At 31.6% G+C, this 18,177-nt stretch overlaps 1 long non-coding RNA gene across 3 annotated transcripts in view; it reads left to right on the top strand.

The window, feature by feature from the left end:
- The window catches only part of LOC142326810 (uncharacterized), a 311,674-nt gene that overhangs the window by 36,057 nt on the left and 257,440 nt on the right, over nt 1-18,177 (top strand). For all 3 annotated transcript variants that reach the window (XR_012756868.1, XR_012756867.1, XR_012756869.1), the window contains exon 3: nt 17,731-17,761. This is a non-coding gene — a long non-coding RNA (uncharacterized LOC142326810). The remainder of the gene's footprint in view (nt 1-17,730; nt 17,762-18,177) is intronic.

The raw sequence follows: 18,177 nt of genomic DNA, 5'->3' as shown, positions 1-18,177 counted from the left end.
AATTCTTAGCCGGATACAGGACAATCTCATGCAATGTCGCCGACATAGTAATCAAACTTGCGCTCCTGGTTCTCCTCCTTCGTTAGAGAGAGGAGATGTATGAGAGAGCGATTAATGCGGATGCAGAGGCATCGTTTGGCTGAAGAGATGGGATGGGTGGCAAGAGAAATGGGATCAGCCGATGAAGGACAGGTAGACTCACTGATCTCACTACTGTTAGAAAACCTCCAGAGATGGCTGAATCGCAAACACGGGTAATTGGAGTATGAGTTAACTTAATTCTTTGTTGGTAATGGGAGCTTCAAGGGGTAACTAAAAGCACCAATGTTGAGATCCTCTGTGGAATACAATTATTGCGGGAAGAATAATACCACAAAATATGTGGTGTTCCTGTGTGATCAGTTTCTGCGGCAAAGGGAAGCAAGCAGAAGTGGATTGGTGTGCTTTCCCTAGATATCACCATGAGGACCATGTTGTGAACCAAACCGACGTGATAAATAGTGTCCTCGATGCTGGTGATGATTATCCGTGCAATGTCGCAGGGGTAAAAATTCCCTCTGAATCTCCCACGAAGTTAAAAAATGAAGTGTGGGGCCTGCAACCCACCTCCATTGTTTAAGATATGTCATTTTGAAGTAATGACATAAGACCAATGGGGTGCTGTGATAATACTGTAAAGCATCTCATGTTATAAAGAGGAAGGTGTCTAAGTAGGTAGGCTTGCAAGGAAGAGCCCCACACTATCTTGTAATTTTAGACTACAAGGTTAGGGTTAACGATGTATCTTGTCAGATCTACTTACTGTACGTATTATATCTTTGTACAAATTAAATGAAACATAAACAATATCTTATACTTCATGGTTGGCATTTTTTTCAATTGCCTTTCTCTACAAATCTCAGCTAACTAATATTTGGAAAATTTTGAAAGGTTAGTTTATAATTCAATAAGTGCTAATTTCTTTTTTTTTCTTTTTATCATATAATAAGTTCTTTGTATGTCCTATTATATTTGTTGTGCGAGTATAAAATCATTAATAATGGATGCGACACGTAGGAAAAGGGCTGGTATAATTTGCTTTGCATGAAATTCCTTTACTCAAAGAGATAATCGATCAGATGTAAGATGCATTTAAAAAAAACTTTACAGAATCATTAAACTGAAAAATTAAAACGGTTCAGTAACGTCAAACCAACAAAATTATGAGAGAAAAATGGTTATCAATTCACAAGATGGTGAAATTTGATAAGAAAAAATAAGGAAGATCCTTAAAAGAAAAACCAGATTTGACCTTCTAAAAGATCTTTCAGAGTCCAGAATCAAAGTACATGACTCAACGACTCATCAAAGATTGTTGAAAACTGGTGGGAGGACTCATAGTGTAGTGAAAGAATAACTTTTAATATATTTAATGATGAAAAAACGACTTGAATAGACTAAGAAAGGTATTATTTTCTGACAAATCCCACCCAATTTTAGGTTTATGGAATAAGAGTGTAGCACTTAAATGAAGAGCTGATGGTGAAAAGTTATATTCTAAACATATTCACTAAACTGTGAAGCAGTCTGTAAAAAAGATGTTTTTGTGTCATTTTTCATTTAATCGGCTGGGATCACTTGTACCCTATGAAGGTATGATGGATAGTGAAAAATATTTATCATTAATGGAGCAAAACATTAAGAAAACTTTAGCCATATTTCAGCAAGATTTCACACGACGCCACGATTCGAAGAAAGTAACAAAATTTTTTAAGGTCAAAGGGAGGTACTCAATCGGCCTAAAAATTCTGCAGATATGAATCCCATTGAAAAATTGGTCTATTTATAGGACAAGTTCAGGAAAATAGATTGAACAGCTAAAGATGAGATAATTCCACCACTTATTCAGGTATCATTTTATGACGCATTAAAATTGTAAATTATTGGTTGATCTATTCCTAATAGGGTTTAAATATTAATTATAGGTAAAGGAAGGGTATATACTAACAACTATAAATCATTTTAATGTAATTAATTCAATTTCTGTTTCAATTAATTTTCACAATGAAACATTTTTTTTTTTATATAAATATTCTTAGATAAAAAAATTAGTACGTAAATAAATTATATATATTTTTTTATATTCGATTTTTCAAAAAATGTATACATAAAAAGATACAACCAAATTGCTAGTATTCTTAAAATGGATCTAGATGATCTATAAAAACTAAGATAAAAACTGTATAATCACCACCAACGTCACTTAAGTAGTTAAATATGCTGTACTTACTGGTAGCTCTACATTAAGATTAACCCAAATGATTAATGTAGCAGATAGACTAGAAGAGAAGGTTCTATTCTAATAGTCTCCTCATCCAACACACTAACTCAATCTGTCCGTCTGTCTCTATCTCACTCTTCGTATTATCCGTTACCCTATCTTTCTTTCTCTACTGTAATCTTCTCAAATAAACCTTAATGCAGAATAATTATACAAAGATTTACATTAATCCAATAAAGATATAATAAAAGGATTGCTTATATTACAAAAAAAATTTTGTTTATTACAAATTTTATTCTAAATAATACATCTTAATTTAATATCTGCAAGTGCAGGGTTAATTTTTACTAGGATTGGATAAATAGAAAATATCTGTGGTCCCATTTTCTGAAACTGATCGTTATACTTTTCAACTTAATTTCATTGATTTTTTGTGCTTGTATAAGATGAAGCATTTGAATGGTGCTCAAAAAGAAGTTAGTGTTGATTTTAGATATAGAAATTACTTAACAGAAAAATAATGTTATTATTGTTAAATCTTTATCTATCTTGTTTTATTTCTTTAGCTTCAGCATTATAGTCTGCAAAAGTTTTAATCAAAGCAAAAATTATATTGATCTTAGAATTGTCCCATATTATGTAGCCAACTAAAGAATTGGATAATTTCTACTGAAACGTTTTTTTATCTTGCGTAATGTACAAGTTTAACTTAGGATCCAAAGGTCCTAAGTTAAACTTCATATTGATCATAATTTTTGTATATTTTCTCTTAGATCCCCCTCCACTAAAATGAATTAATATTAGTGACGCTGTAATAGGGTCATATAAGTGGTTTCACATACCTTCTTTACTGATTTAAAAACAATGTTACATATCAGCTTGCCAGTTTTACCAAAATACACGTGATATTTAATCCTTTAAATGAAATCATAACTTCATAGGGATCATAGTATGGGAACATCATATTCTTCATAGGAATTACCTTCATAGTAAATATTACTTTCAGAAATAGCAACTCTGATGTGTCTTTCATATCTCAGTTTTTTTACTTGCATTACAGCTGCAAGAAATACTACAACATATATAACCAGTTTATGAAAAAAGTTTATAAAATTTTAATAAATAGATAAATATTAAATAATTTTATTACAATAAATGTTCGAAATGTCTTTCATTTGCAGCTATACAGGCACTAATGCATTTCTTAATGTTAGCAGCCACTGATTGAGTCAATCTATAACGTGAGGATTATTTCTGAACATTTGTTTTTTTTAATAACCCCAAAGAAAAAATGCATGGAAGATAAACTCATGATTTAGGTGGCTGTAGACCACAGGAAATGACTTTCTCCCCAAAGAATTAAAGTGGCAGCAACATTGTGTTATTCCCTCTGTACCATCTTGCTGTAACTAGAAATTGTGCATCATATAGCAACGGTATAAAATCAGTTATAATCTGTTGAAAGTATTCAGATTTCGACAAAAAATATTTGACCTACTATTCTTTTCCTAGAATTTCCACACAGATCTGTTATGAATATAATCTAGTCTCTTGGAAAACATAAGGGTTCACTGCACTCCAATACCAGTTGTTCTGGCTGTTTACAGAGCCTCTTAAATGAAATTATGTCTTGTCGCTAAAGAAAATGTCATCCTAAGTTCAAATATTGCCGTGATCGTTCACAAAGGATGCACAAACAGGTCTAAAGATTCATCATTTAAAATAATTTACTGGCCAGACTGTTTCTGTTTATTTACACTATCAGTTTCTCTAAAGCAAGAGATTGTGCATCTGATTTATTGGGTACGTTTGATTGAGTAAAGGCTAAATCAAAGTTTTCTTGACACTTTATAAACAATTGCGAATTAAAATAATTGTCAAAAATAAATATACCTTGAGGCTGTGTAAATTACATTATAGCACACCTGCCATTGACAGGTAAAGGGACGGGACAGATTACTTGATTATTGTGCATATGTTATTGCTACAAGATCAGTCATTATCAACCTATCGATTAGTACCAAACTAAAAGTAAATTTCCCACTTCAGTGGATTAATAAATTCAGGGTTGGATAACTTTTAACTCACTCTTTGTAAATTGGCTTAACTAAGTATGTGAAACAAGATAAACATAATATTAATTACCTCATTAGTAATAAAATAAAGTTAAATTAATTTTTTTTTTACATTAGATACAATCTAAAATTAATAGATTCTTTGATAACAAACTGTAAATATATCTTTAATAAACATATCAAATTGAATACTATTAATTTACAAATTAAATAATCTATTGATGTAAATAAAATTTACCTCAACTTTACTGATATAGTAGTTAATAATTTACATTTATTTTAAACTGTAGATAGCTTAAATACACAAATGTAATGAAATAGGTTAATCCTATATATCAAATATTATACCGTTATCACTATTAGGATTCAATTTATTACCTTTATCAATAAATTTAGTTTTATTTGTAATAAAACATTTGTATTATATAAATATTTATTATTAGCATAGTATATTTATAAATTTAAAATCAAACTATATTTCTGAATAACCATATTTAAAAAAAAAACCTTTTTTTTAGTTAAATTTTTTTTGTGATTTTGTTTCTATATCAGTATTGGATAAGCTTATTTACATTATTAAATTTTCTTATGAAACATTTTAATTTATCCTGTTTGTTGATTAGGTATTACTTGAAAAATATTAAAGCATAATAATAACAAAAAAATGAAATTTATGTATCTAATCTTATCTGTTATATATGAAATTGTAATATAAAACAAAAAAAACGTTTTTTGTGTGCGTGTATTTTCTTTTTTTATAATCTTATAAAGTTTTTAATATAAACAAAACAACTAAAGAGTACCCTGGAATTCATGAGTCTACAAAAAACAATGTAAAGTTTTTTCATTGAGGTTAATCAACGTATATATTTTAACATAATGATTTTGTGACTATCAGTTCTTTAAAATTATACTCATAGTTTATATTTTTTAATTTGCATAATTTAATCCATTTTTTTGTTATTTCATAACAGAAAATCATGAAAATATTTTTAGATTATATTGATTGAAAAATTTAAATAAAAATCTGAACTCTACATCTCTATTAATGTGTATACAAATATCTGCTCAAATAATTTTCAATTACACCTTTCAAATTGTAATTTATTTTATACTAATTTAGCAATATGACATATTTATTTTATTATGTCATTTACTGATTTAGTTTATAATTTTTATATTATTATTAATTGTATATTTTTTGGTTTTTGCTGTTCTGATCATGGTTTACCATGGTTTCCTTGGATTCATCTAGGAAAATAATTAGGTAGGGTTTTTTTTTATTTTCTTTGTGTATCATATCTACCCATTTATGATTAATTTTAAACAACATATACCTTGCTACACACAACATCCTACAACTACAGTATTTCTTCTTACAACTACAGTCGGTGGTGTTGCAACACCTTAGGAAACACAACCATAACCCAAGGTGGAAACTATCGAGCCGATAAGTGAATAGCTTCTCAAACGATGTCCTCTGGGCATCGTTTGAGAAGGGGTGAACCCAGTTCTATGCAGCCTTAGTTTTAGTATGTGTGCACTCTGGTGGAGTGATTCATTATATGGCGGATTCTTGTGGGAATCATACATCTGTCCCATTAAATATTACTTTAGTAGTTGTTGGTCCACTTGAAAAAAACCAACAAACCCGGTAGTTATAAGAGACTTTGACTGACTTTGTCAGCAAGAGTTAGCTAATGGTGGGAAAACAAGAAATGTTACAGAGGGGGTTCCTTGTGTTAATCTATAGTGAAGAAGGTAAATCCTTTAGAAAATTTTCTCCCTTCCTTATAAATAAGAATGTCATAACCACTTGTAGGTCTCCAAAATCTGTTAAAAAACTAAGGAATTGCACCCTGCTTGTTTAAGTCAATAACGAAGAACAGAGCTGGAAATTGCTGGCCCTTAAATATGTAGGAAAGTATAGAGTGGTTGTGGAGCCCCGTAAAATGCTGAATTTCAGCAAGGGAGTGATCTATTGCCATTACTTGGCTTATGTAGAGTTATGTAAACTTACAGAAGTAATTTCATCGCAGTCAGTCGTCAATGCAGAGAATCATGAGAGAGGAAAATGGTGTTGATGTACAAGTGCAGGGTCTTTGATCTTCCATGTCTAGGCTGTTAGTTTAGCAGTTCCAAAGGGCTACGTGGTAGTTAGGTGTCTGATGCCTTCTTTTAAGGCAAACTTGACTAGGGCAGAATTTACCAATGTGAATGTCTCTTGAGGCATCTGCATCGGTGGCATCTCACGAGGCTGAATTGATGACTGTGGAATGTGATCAGTTTGAGGGCAAGAAGACATCCTCCTTTTAAGCCACTCATGGTTAGGAACAGAGGGGGTGATGTAGCGACCAGACACGCTACGAGGCAGATGTTCTTCTCCCTGAAGAGGGAATTGAAATGTTGATGTGCCATCATCTTCACTAGTTCTAACTTTTTCAAATCTGACCATTCTTGACAGAATAAAAGATGGTTACCTGTCTAACTGTGTGCGACCATATATTCCTAACCCCAGACACTGCTTCCAATGTCAGGATTTTAATCACAATAAAGATGGTTGCACAAAGAAACAACTTTGTGCACATTGCGACTGTATGGGACATGATGGCATCACATGCACTGAAGTAGAAAAATGTATAAATTGTAAAGGTCCACATTCAGTCTCATGAATGCCCTGTTTTTAAAGAAGATAAAGCTATTTTGAAGATCTAAATACTGAATAGAAAGTTTCCTTTCTTGTGGCTTGTCAGGAATACAAAAAATCCCTCAGCATAAGAAATCCTGTGCAACCTGCTGTTAGTTTTGTTCAGGCTCTCTCAAACAATATAAAAAAAGAGAATGTATGCGGATCTTACAAAGAACTAAAAAAATTGGGAGAAGCTTTATCAGACCAAGTAAAGTCCCTCAATAAAATTCCTATAAATAATAAACAAAATTGTATGTATAGTTCATCACATGTTAATTGATGAAATTTATGTACAATTCTTGTTTCAAGGATAAAAATTTTTATATTGAAAATTTCCATTTGAATTTTAATACAGTACGAGTAAAAGGATCTCAAAACTTTAATCAATCATTGTTTAGATAGTTGTTTGTTATGGAAATATTTGATGTTTTGAGTTTAGTGAAGCAACAAGGAAGTTTATTTACACTCAGCAACTCAACCCAGCACAGATAAATAATATCCCAGATTTAATATTGAAGTTTTGTGTCCATGAATTACCATTTCTTCTACTTTTATTGTACAATAAGTAGGATATGACGGTTGTCTCCCTAGTGTGTGGAAACAGGTTTTTGTTAAGATAATCTTCAAAACATTGTCTAGTGGAAAAAATGGTAAGGAATAAAGATCATTTATTGTTCTGCCAGTTATTGAAAAAGCTTTTGAAAGTTTAGTTTGATTTGGAGAAAGTACCAACTCATTTTATTAGTATCGTTATTCTAGCATAGATTTACTAATAGACTGTTCTATCAAAATTGCATTTAAGGTCACTCAGATAAAAGAATGCAAAAATAAAAATGTAAGATAAAATATGCGAGTCTAGCTTTAGGACTTCATCAAAGTCTGTCCTTACTTATTAAAAACTTTTCTGTTTTGAAGTTTAGAAGGAAAATGCTGGATTGGTTATTCAATATGTTGTTAGAACTATTTTAAGAGTAAAATTTATAGGAACATTCTCATCTAGTTTTATTACTACGCTTTGTATATCTCAGAGTTCTTGCTATGATCTATTTCTCTTTCTGCTGTATATTAATATTAACTTGGAAAACATCTAAAATTAAATTTCTGTTGTATAAAGATGATCTGAGAATATTTCAAAACATTAACCCTGTCCAACGAATATCATATTACAAGTTAATTTACTGATGCAAGACTAACATAATTAAACTAAACATTGGAAAATAAAAATTAATGAGATTTTACAGATTTAAATAATTTATTTCAGTTGAATATGATAATGGTTCTATCTTTTGGTAGCTAGTTTAAATAAGGTGTGACCGTGATATCTTTTTTGATGTGAACCTCTTATTCATTCCAAACCTTAACTATATCAGAAGCAAACCCATGAAGCTGTTTGGTTTAATCAATAGAAATCTTAAATACTTCAAAAATGTAAACTGCAAAAAAAATGTTATACTGCAGCCTGGTTCATTCCCAATTGATGAATTGAATTGCCACTTAGCCTCTGTTCTATTATATGATCTACTTTACTTTAATTATACTTGTCACTTTAATTATAAAGAACTTTATCATTGATTATACAACCTATATAACACACTGGGGGTTTCCTATATTGCAAAATAGATATATGACAATGACATTTAAATAGGTATATTTAAAACATTGAAATCAGTGTCTCTGGGAGTAATAAATAATAATAATAAGTATTTTGGCAGCAGTTTTATTAAATCGCTAATATAATCTCATTCCCTTTTTCATTCTTCTGGTCTCTACTTCTATATCTATCCTTAAACTATCACTAATAATAATTGTACCCAACTAATCACACAGTTCAAATTTGTCCCTATTTTGTTCTCATAGATGGTATTTCAGTCTATAACTGTTGTAACAATCTTGCTTTCACTTTGCATTTATTTTCACTGGCTTTTTTCATTTTTGAACCCTATCCTTCTATAGTTTTGAAATCTTCCTACCCATACCTTTGCTTACAATTATAGCCTATCCCACCTCCCTTCACTAACTTTGATGCATTGTTTCACAACAGAAAGGAACACTTTAATATGTTTTTTTTATTCCCTCTCTCTCATTCCTTCTAATTACCTTTACTATATGTAAAGCTACTGACATACAGCAGACACTTGTCAGAGTTGTTTTCTTTAAAAAAAATTATATTCACTATACTGACACACATTACACTGAACAGGATGAAGTCACTTGTACGTTGATAAATATCAACTGAAGTTCTTTCGGCTTAACCAGGTAATAAACAACAATATTTGTCTGGTTGAAAAATACAACAAGAAATCACTTCTCTCCTCATTATTCCTAGTGTAACATAGTATTTGTGTTATTCTTAAGGATAACTGCTGTTTTCAGTCATGACTAGCGACACATCTCAAATTACTGATGGATTTTATGGTTTGTAACCTAATAAACATCTATTAAGTGTTAGTTTTGGACAAATATAATCTTAAATACTTGTGTTCTATGTTGAATATTAGAATGTTACTTTAACAATATTTTAATATCAGTCATATTTTATTTGTTATTTACCTGCAAATTGTTCTGCAGACAGTTTTGTAAATTTTCTCTTATGAACTTTCTTTTTAAGTTCAAGGTAGTTAAAATAGTTTATCTATATTATTTGTTTTGAAACACTGTGTAATCAATGATATTTACCCTTTGTGATTCTTCCTGTCTACCATTCCTTCAGTAATTATTTTAGAACACAGACATTCTTTACTATATGACCTATAAATGAATTTCTCCATTTTATCAGCACTTTCCAAGAATGTGAGTTTACTGATCATAATTATGATGAATAGTAAATGGCTTAATCTATTCCTCTGTTTAGAACCTTTCTTCTTTCTACATATGGTAGATACCTCTTTATTAAGACTTTTTGTTCCTTCTATTGTACTTTCACAATTTTATTGTCTTTACTAACATAGAGCACAGTTTGCTTAATAACCTCTGTATTTCTATTCCATGAAATGTTTTATGTGCAACCTTCACATCTATAAAGGTTAAATGTTATTCCTTTCATTTCTCTGGGGATCTTTCCAGTCTTTTATTATGTTTTAAATATGGTTTCATGTCTACCTAATTTATTTAAATACATTCTTCTTCCACAAAGTTTATTTACAACAAAACATTATATTTTATTTACAAAAAAAAAACTTTATTTGATTTTATTAGTAAAATAAATAATTTTATAAAAACCATTTTTTTATTATATAAAATTTATTGCTAACAATTAAAATATATGGTTCCTTGATGAGCTAAACTCAAAAGGCTTGGTTGCAAACTGAAAAACATCTGATAGAATTATATGATAAATATTATAATAAACATTACATCAAGTACAAGTGTGTATTGCAAAAATGTAGAGCACATACTATAATTTTCTTCTAATCAAAGTCATACAATAAACAGAAAAGACCAAAAACGAAAATAAAGTCTCTCCTTTATTATTTTACATATTCTACTATAAATTAAATTTAATTTCCTCTAATCTCATTACTCTATGATACTAATTCTAGTAAATGGAAATAATGTCTGTGGAATTAAAATATACTCTTACTTTATCCATACATAAAACTGTAACATTAAAAATAAATTTTACCCTAAAAATCTTTTGAAATATCCAGGTAGTATTAAGTAAAAATAACGTGGTACTTTTGTTAAATATTCAAACTTAGCAATACAAGACCTTCACATCTATTGGATAAAACATGATCAAATTGATTTCAGGTTCATATATCAATAAAAGAAGCTATTTCCCCTCAACTTGTACTGTTAAAATATAAAATTAGATATATTTTGATTGCAAGGATGCATAAGGTAGACATCAGCAAAAATTTCCTTAGATCGTCAGGATTTTGAATATTACAATACTATATATAGTTTTCCATGTTTTTGACATATTTTTGAAGAAAATTGTAGGATTTAATTCATTTGCAGTTGTTAACTTTAAATAAGTATGTTTTTCTTTTGTGCTCTAAATTGAATGTATTCTTCTATTACTCTAAGTGAATTCCAAAGTAGATTATTCAGAGTTATAATTACTGTTCATAATACTATTAAGATCTTCTTGAGTTAAGAAAAAGAATCTTGTTTTTATTTCTTGATGTTTTTCTTTATTTCTTGTTAGGTTTTCCATTTTCAAAATATATTCAACTGAACCTAATACAACATTAATGCTTTCAGATATAACTTTGAGACCCGATTATCAGGCGTGCATTTCAGTTTTAAAAATCACTTAATATCTTGTCATAAAATTGGACTTCCAATGAGAAAATTTCTTTCCTAACAAAGTGATTAAAGGTGATATGGTGGATTTAAATATCTCTTAAAGAGGCGATATGGTAAAATTTCAATATGCTTAACATAATGAGTAGCCCAAATCTCTTGTACATTGATACCCTTTCCATAATTAATTTAAATAAAGCCCCTTTCGTGGGGCGTTGTATTCGAGTCATCTGATTCACATGTAGTAATATATTTATTACCTTGTTTTATTTTCAGTAACAGCCTTTCCTATTAATTGTTGAGTAGTCCTATACCTCTAGTAAAGCTCCTCATGGCAAGGAACAGAGGGGGGTGGTGTGCGACCGGTAATGTAACAAGGTGGGTGTCTTTCCCCCTACGTGTTTGGGATGAGTAGTCCTATAGAATTTTTCACTTGAGTTAAATCTACAACAAATACATGTACTCTTTCTCAGAGTATGTGTACTTAGTTAACTTTTCCTCGCAATGTGGATTTAATTTTTAGAAGCTAAATGTATATAAAAACAAAATATATTAATGCTAACAAATGAATTTTATCTCATCAAAGATGAGAAAAATATAATATTAAAAAATATAATAAAAAATAAAATAAAAAAAATAAAAGTAAAGTAAGAGTAAACATAAAATAAAATAAAAGTAAAAAATATAATATTAAAAGTTGTAATTTCCTTCTTAAAAATTTTATATTTAAAAGATTTGGAAAAATAATATTATGTTTAATTAATAACTCGTTCCACCGGTAATAAATTTATATTTCTCTAAAATTGTTGTTTTTAATGTTGGAATCAGTGTACAAATGTTCTAAGATATTTATTAAAGATAATTCTTTATAAAATATTAAACTTAAAGTTATTTTAGGGGTATTATCCAGTGTTCCGGAAGGTGTGGGCCAAACTTAAGGCACTAATTTAGGAGATTAAAATAAACAAGAACAGTCTGTGTGGACAACTCATCTACTTTATTTTCCTTCTGTCCAATTTTCATTATTTTCTGTTTTATTCAATAAGAATAAATATATAAATAGCAAATTTAGTTATTCTAATGAAAGTTTTATGTATATGCATTCAACACAACATTCTACAAAATATGTTTAAATCGGTTTAAAAATTTTCTCTTTGAAAATTCCAAAATGTCGACCATTTAAAATCTTTTATAGTTGACAAATTGATAACGTATTTGTTCAAATCGGTTGATAAACGGAGGTGAGATATCGCAGACATTGCTTAAGTAGCCAACCGGGCTGGTCTAGTGGTTAACTTGTCATTTTAAATCAGCTAATTTCGAAGTCGAGAGTTCTAAGGTTCAAATCCTAGTAAAGGCAGTTACATATATACGGATTTGAATACTAGATTGTGGATACTGTGTTCTTTGGTGGTTGGGTTTTCAACTAACCACACATCTCAGAAATGTTCAACCTGAGAGTGTACAAGACTACACTTCATTTACATTCATACATATCATCCTCTGAAGTAATACCTTATAGTGGTTCCGGAGGCTAAACAAAACAAAAGAAAAGAAAAGAGCATTGTAAAAATGTCGTGGTCTGATAATTTTATGCTTGTTTTCACGCATAATTTCAGCCATATTTCAGCTGTTTATCAACGAGTTGAACAAATGTGATGTTATTTGTTCATAATAAAAGGGTTAACATTTTATGTAGTAAAACATAATGATTATGTAGAAATTAATGATTAAAAATATTTAATGGCCGTTCTTTTGGAATTATTATAGGTAAAATTTAAATATTTATTTACTTTGTAAAAGATGTTCTTGAATACAACCACACCAGATTTTATTAAAATATCACAGTTTGTTCTTAAGTTATAAATTTTTTTAAAAAACATAAAATGGCAGACAGAAGGAGAATGAAGGAAATACATTTGCCCGCGTGAACTTTTTTTATTATTTTCATCTTGGATCAGTTCCTTAAATTTGGCCAACACATTTCACAACTCTGTTTAATATCTATTTCCTACCAGCTTGTATACCCAGCATTAAAATTCTCCCATCTCTGACAAAACTCCCATCTCTGACCTATCAAACTGATTAGGGGTGGCATGATGGATTTAAATAGTTTCTTAAAGAGAAGATACTGTGAAATTTATAATGAGTATCCCAAATCACTTGTACATTGATACCCTTTTCACTATTAATTTATATAAATCCCCTTCAGCCAGCTCCCTTCATATTCGGATCATCTGATTCAGATTTTAGTAATATGTTTCTTATTAGCTTATGTATCCAGTGTTGCTCTAGGTCATAATTTCTTCATAGGCCCATTCATCTCTTTTTTTACAAAAATTGTCACAACTTTCCACAATAGATAAATCTCCTTTGCATTCCTTCTTGTTGAATTTAACCTTTTAAATCTAGTCTGTTTATTACCCTACGATAGGATGATTTGAATGAAAACACGAGAAACTTGAAGAAAGAACATGTATTTTAGACTTAAAACATATACAATACAATAAGTAATACAACTACAAATGCATACAAATTTACTATATACAAATAATTTATACAACTATAAAAATATGTACAATTTAATTTAATTAATTAAGAAATTCTCCTATACACATATGTTTATTTATATATGTATTTACATATATATACAGCTTTACAATAACAAATAACTAATGCAACTATAAAAATATGTACAAATGTACATATCCTTGCATGTTTACAGTCACAACCAACTCACCCAATGGGGAGTAAATGGTAATGAATGTCAATATTAAGGCTGTCTCCAGGATCCTGGATGAGGCGGAGATACTAGTCTTTATCCTTACGGGAAATAAAGTCGGCATGTCATCGAGAAGACTGATAAATTATGTCGGTAGAAGGAAGGGACGAAATTTTTGAATTCACTTCATACCGGTTTGGTAATCGAAGATAGGTGCCAAGTGTAAAAAAAAACCGCAGGCAGTGACAAGAGTAAGACGCTTGCTGTCAGATCCGCAGGTAAGTGATAGGCTGACCAGCTTAAAGCAATGAAAGAGAAGATACCTGAGAAAGAAGTTAATCTCTACGGAAGGACGATAAGGAGGTGGTTAAGATAACGATTAAAGATGAGGCTAAAACTGCCGAAGCCTTTAAAACAATACTACAGTTAAAAGTGGTTAATATAGAAGTCGGTATTAAAAGTAGGCCGGATAAAAATGGTTCATAAAAAGATATGGATGCCGGAACTGATGACCAGATGATCTGGAGTGAGTAACTAAAGCCGTTGGAGTACAAGAGGCGCTAAAAATTACGTTTGTCAGATCTGCGTTTGGTAATACGCAGAATGCTATTGTAGTCATGACGGAGAGAGGACAAGAACAATAGTTAATAAAAGGATACGTATCGGATGGCTCAACTGTCGAGTACAGCTAAGAGAATCTGAGGACAGATGTATCAGGTGCTGGAAGACCGGACACATCGCATCTAAGTGTCATGGTCTGGTCCTGTTTCGACTGCCGTAAATCAGGCCATAAGACAGTGTACGGAGACTGCGGCATGTGCACTCTGTAGGAAGGAGTGACATAGGCCAAGCAACAGGCTGTGAGGTACCCGACAATGAGGGTTTTGCAAATTAATTGTAACAGAAGTTGATTCTCTGTGGACGATTGATGGGAAGTTACGGCTAGATGGGGTACACCACTTCCCTTTCTACGACGGTGTAACTCTACGGGCGGGGTGACCCCTGTCACCCCGCCGTCATCGGCCATCGCCGATGGTCTGGTTCTGGTAGTCCTAGGGAGAACGGAGACGAGGTATCTACTTGAGGCAACGGAGTCATTGAAGCAGCGAGAGACTGGCTAATGCTTAAAGATCTACAACTCGCAGCCGAGAAGAACAAGGCGATTATTTTGACGGGCAGGAAGAAAATCGAACTAATACGATTTTTAATTGGTGAGATGACGATTCTTTCTAGTCTAGCTGGCAAATTTCTGGGTATCTGGTAGATCACCGCAGATCATTTCATGGAGGTTGTCAAAAAGGCCGAGCGAATTGTAAGCATGCTGAGTCACCTACTCGCGAGTATTAATTGACCAAGGGCCTCTTAAGAAGAGACTGTACGCGCATGTTGTGCATTCAGTTCTGTTATTTGAGGCACTAGTATGGATTAGGGCATTTCAACGCAACGCAACGGGGCGATGATCCAGAGAAAACAAAGGAAGATATCGCTAAGTGTATGCTGTGGATACAGAAAAGTGTCGTCCGATGCGGCTTATGTAATCGCAAGCACGTCTCCGATTGATTTTCTTGACAGTGCGCGCGACGAAAGCTATCGTGGTAAGGGGGTTCGGAAACATAACCGATGGCAGAGTAACATAACCCTTCTGAACCGATGGCAGAGTAGCTGGGTAGAGTCTGTTGAGGGTAGGTGGACCTTAAACTGTTTCTGGAGATTAAATCGTGGCTAGAACGGAAATTCGGTGAGATAACTTATGAACTCAGTTCCTGATTGGTCACGTCTATTTCAGGACGTACCTGTACAGTTCGGGCGCAGCGAGGATGAGCGATGCCTGTACTTCGCCGCCCTTGATGATGTCGAACATGTGATTTTTGCGAGTTTTAGGTGGATTGATTCGGACCCACCGGGTTGGTCTAGTGGTGAACGCGTCTTCCCAAATCAACTGATTTGGAAGTCGAGAGTTCCAGCGTTCAAGTCCTAGTAAAGCCAGCTATTTTTACACGGACTTGAATACTAGATCGTGGATACCGGTGTTCTTTGGTGGTTGGGTTTCAATTAACCACACATCTCAGGTATGGTCGAACTGAGAATGTACAAGACTACACTTCATTCACACTCATACATATCATCCTCATTCATCCTCTGAAGCATTATCTAAACGGTAGTTACCGGAGGCTAAACAGGAAAAAGAAAGAAATGTGGATTGATTCGAGAGCACGCTGTATAGAGCGGTGACGGGCCATCTTGACGCCAACAGTATTGCTGGCGTCATGCTCAAATCCGCTGAAAAGAGAGACGAGGTCTCCGAGATGGTGAGGAGCATCATATCCGGGAATGAGGCTGAAGAGTAGGATAGATGGTCATCCAGCGGGAGAAGGGAACTTATGTCCTTATATCGACGTGGGTGTACTTTCTCTGTCCTCTTTTTGTAGGCTCCGGGAGTCCTCTTTCCTCCTGCTGCATCCTTTCTTCAGGTGATCATGTTCTTCACTTCATGGCGTTGAGCAATTGTCGTGAGGGGGAGAAAGGCGTGAGATTGTGGGATAGCCTGTAGTGGGGAGGGGGTGTTCATAGATGGACGTTTCCTGTTGATCCTCGATGGGACCTTTTGGCTTGCGATCCTGCAAATCCTTTCGGGGACTGAGTTATGCTTTTCAGTGGGTCCCATCGTCACGTGTTGTAGAAGGGGAGGGTTTAAGTCAGTATGAGCTCTACACATTCGTTTGTGTGGGTGGACGGCGGCTGGCGGACCTTTCCCTTCTCCGACAGAAAAAAATGCTTGCCTGTAAACAACATTTTTTTGTTTTTCCTTTTTCTTTCAAAATCCAATAATGTTCAAAAATATTTGAGAATGATCTAGAAGCTACAAAATTTTCTGGAAATTTTAGGAAGCTCTAATAATCTACAAAATGTAATAGTATTTGAATGTATTCTAGAATAGTACCAAACGTTTTAGAATTTTAATCTTTTATAATGTTTTAAGGTATCATCCATCACCCCTCATGCAGTGGTTGGGGTAGAGGTTTCTAACACCTACAGTATTTATGATCAGTTAATAAGTAATAATTGTCCATGTTTGGTTGAAATCGGTCCTATTATTTAGAGCAGATGGAGAACATACAGTGACTTTTATTTATATTAAGACTATGAAATATATAGCCCATTTTTTATTGCTATATTTATTTTTAAATGTAGCAATATTTAAATATTAGGAATATTATAGCAATATTTTTAAATATAGCATTTATTTATAATAATTATTGAATTAGATTATATAAAATATTTAATATCCACATGATATAATCCTACATTAATATACAGTATTTAAATTATCAAAGGATCGTGTTAATGTTAAATCATACTTGTGTATGTCTTAAACGTACCTATTACAGTAGGCAAATTCTCCGCTTCATGATGGTAAACAAGAAATGTTATTAAAATCATAGTAAATTCAATACCGTTATTTACATCGTATTTATACGTTTTATTTCATCTTAAAAAAAAAGAATATATATATATATATATATATATATATATATATATACTAGTTATTTATTTTATGTTGTTATATATCTAACTATAATACATGTTAAATAAAAACTTTCTGTAAATTATTTTACTTTTCAATTAAAAATTGTTGTTTAATTTTTAGGCTGTTAAAATATGCAATACATAAAGAAGTTTTATCCATCAATATAAAAAAAAATTACTCATACGTTTTTTTTTTGTTTATTTTCAGAGTTCACTGGTTCAACAACAAACAATAACAGGTAACAAAATTTTGTTATTAATTTTAATTATTAGTCCATATTCATTTATTTATATATTTTTTATATTACATTATAATAAAGTTTGAATGATATTTAAATAATTAAAATCCAACTTCAAATCTCGAAATTTGGTGTGGTTATACTTTTAGTCTATATTTTTTCTTTTTCATTTATTTTCTAGAAACTGGTTGAAATAAAGGAAAATTCTCATGCTTGCATGTAAAAATCTCAACAAAAATATTCCATCAGACCAAAAGAACTTTTCAGAAATACACTTCTACTGTTAAAAATTTAATTTATTTTTATTAATCAACCAATTTCAATTCGTTACTTTTTCTCTTTTTTTTTTGAAAGGAAGTTTTAACTCCTTATCAAAATTGTAGGTATATTGATTAATTAAACAAAAGGGTATTTTT

Source organism: Lycorma delicatula, chromosome 6, assembly GCF_047948215.1.
Source record: "Lycorma delicatula isolate Av1 chromosome 6, ASM4794821v1, whole genome shotgun sequence".
Taxonomy (NCBI): Eukaryota; Metazoa; Arthropoda; class Insecta; order Hemiptera; family Fulgoridae; genus Lycorma; species Lycorma delicatula.
Note: the sequence above shows the minus strand (reverse complement) of the source record. Positions and strands in the feature narration are given on the sequence as shown.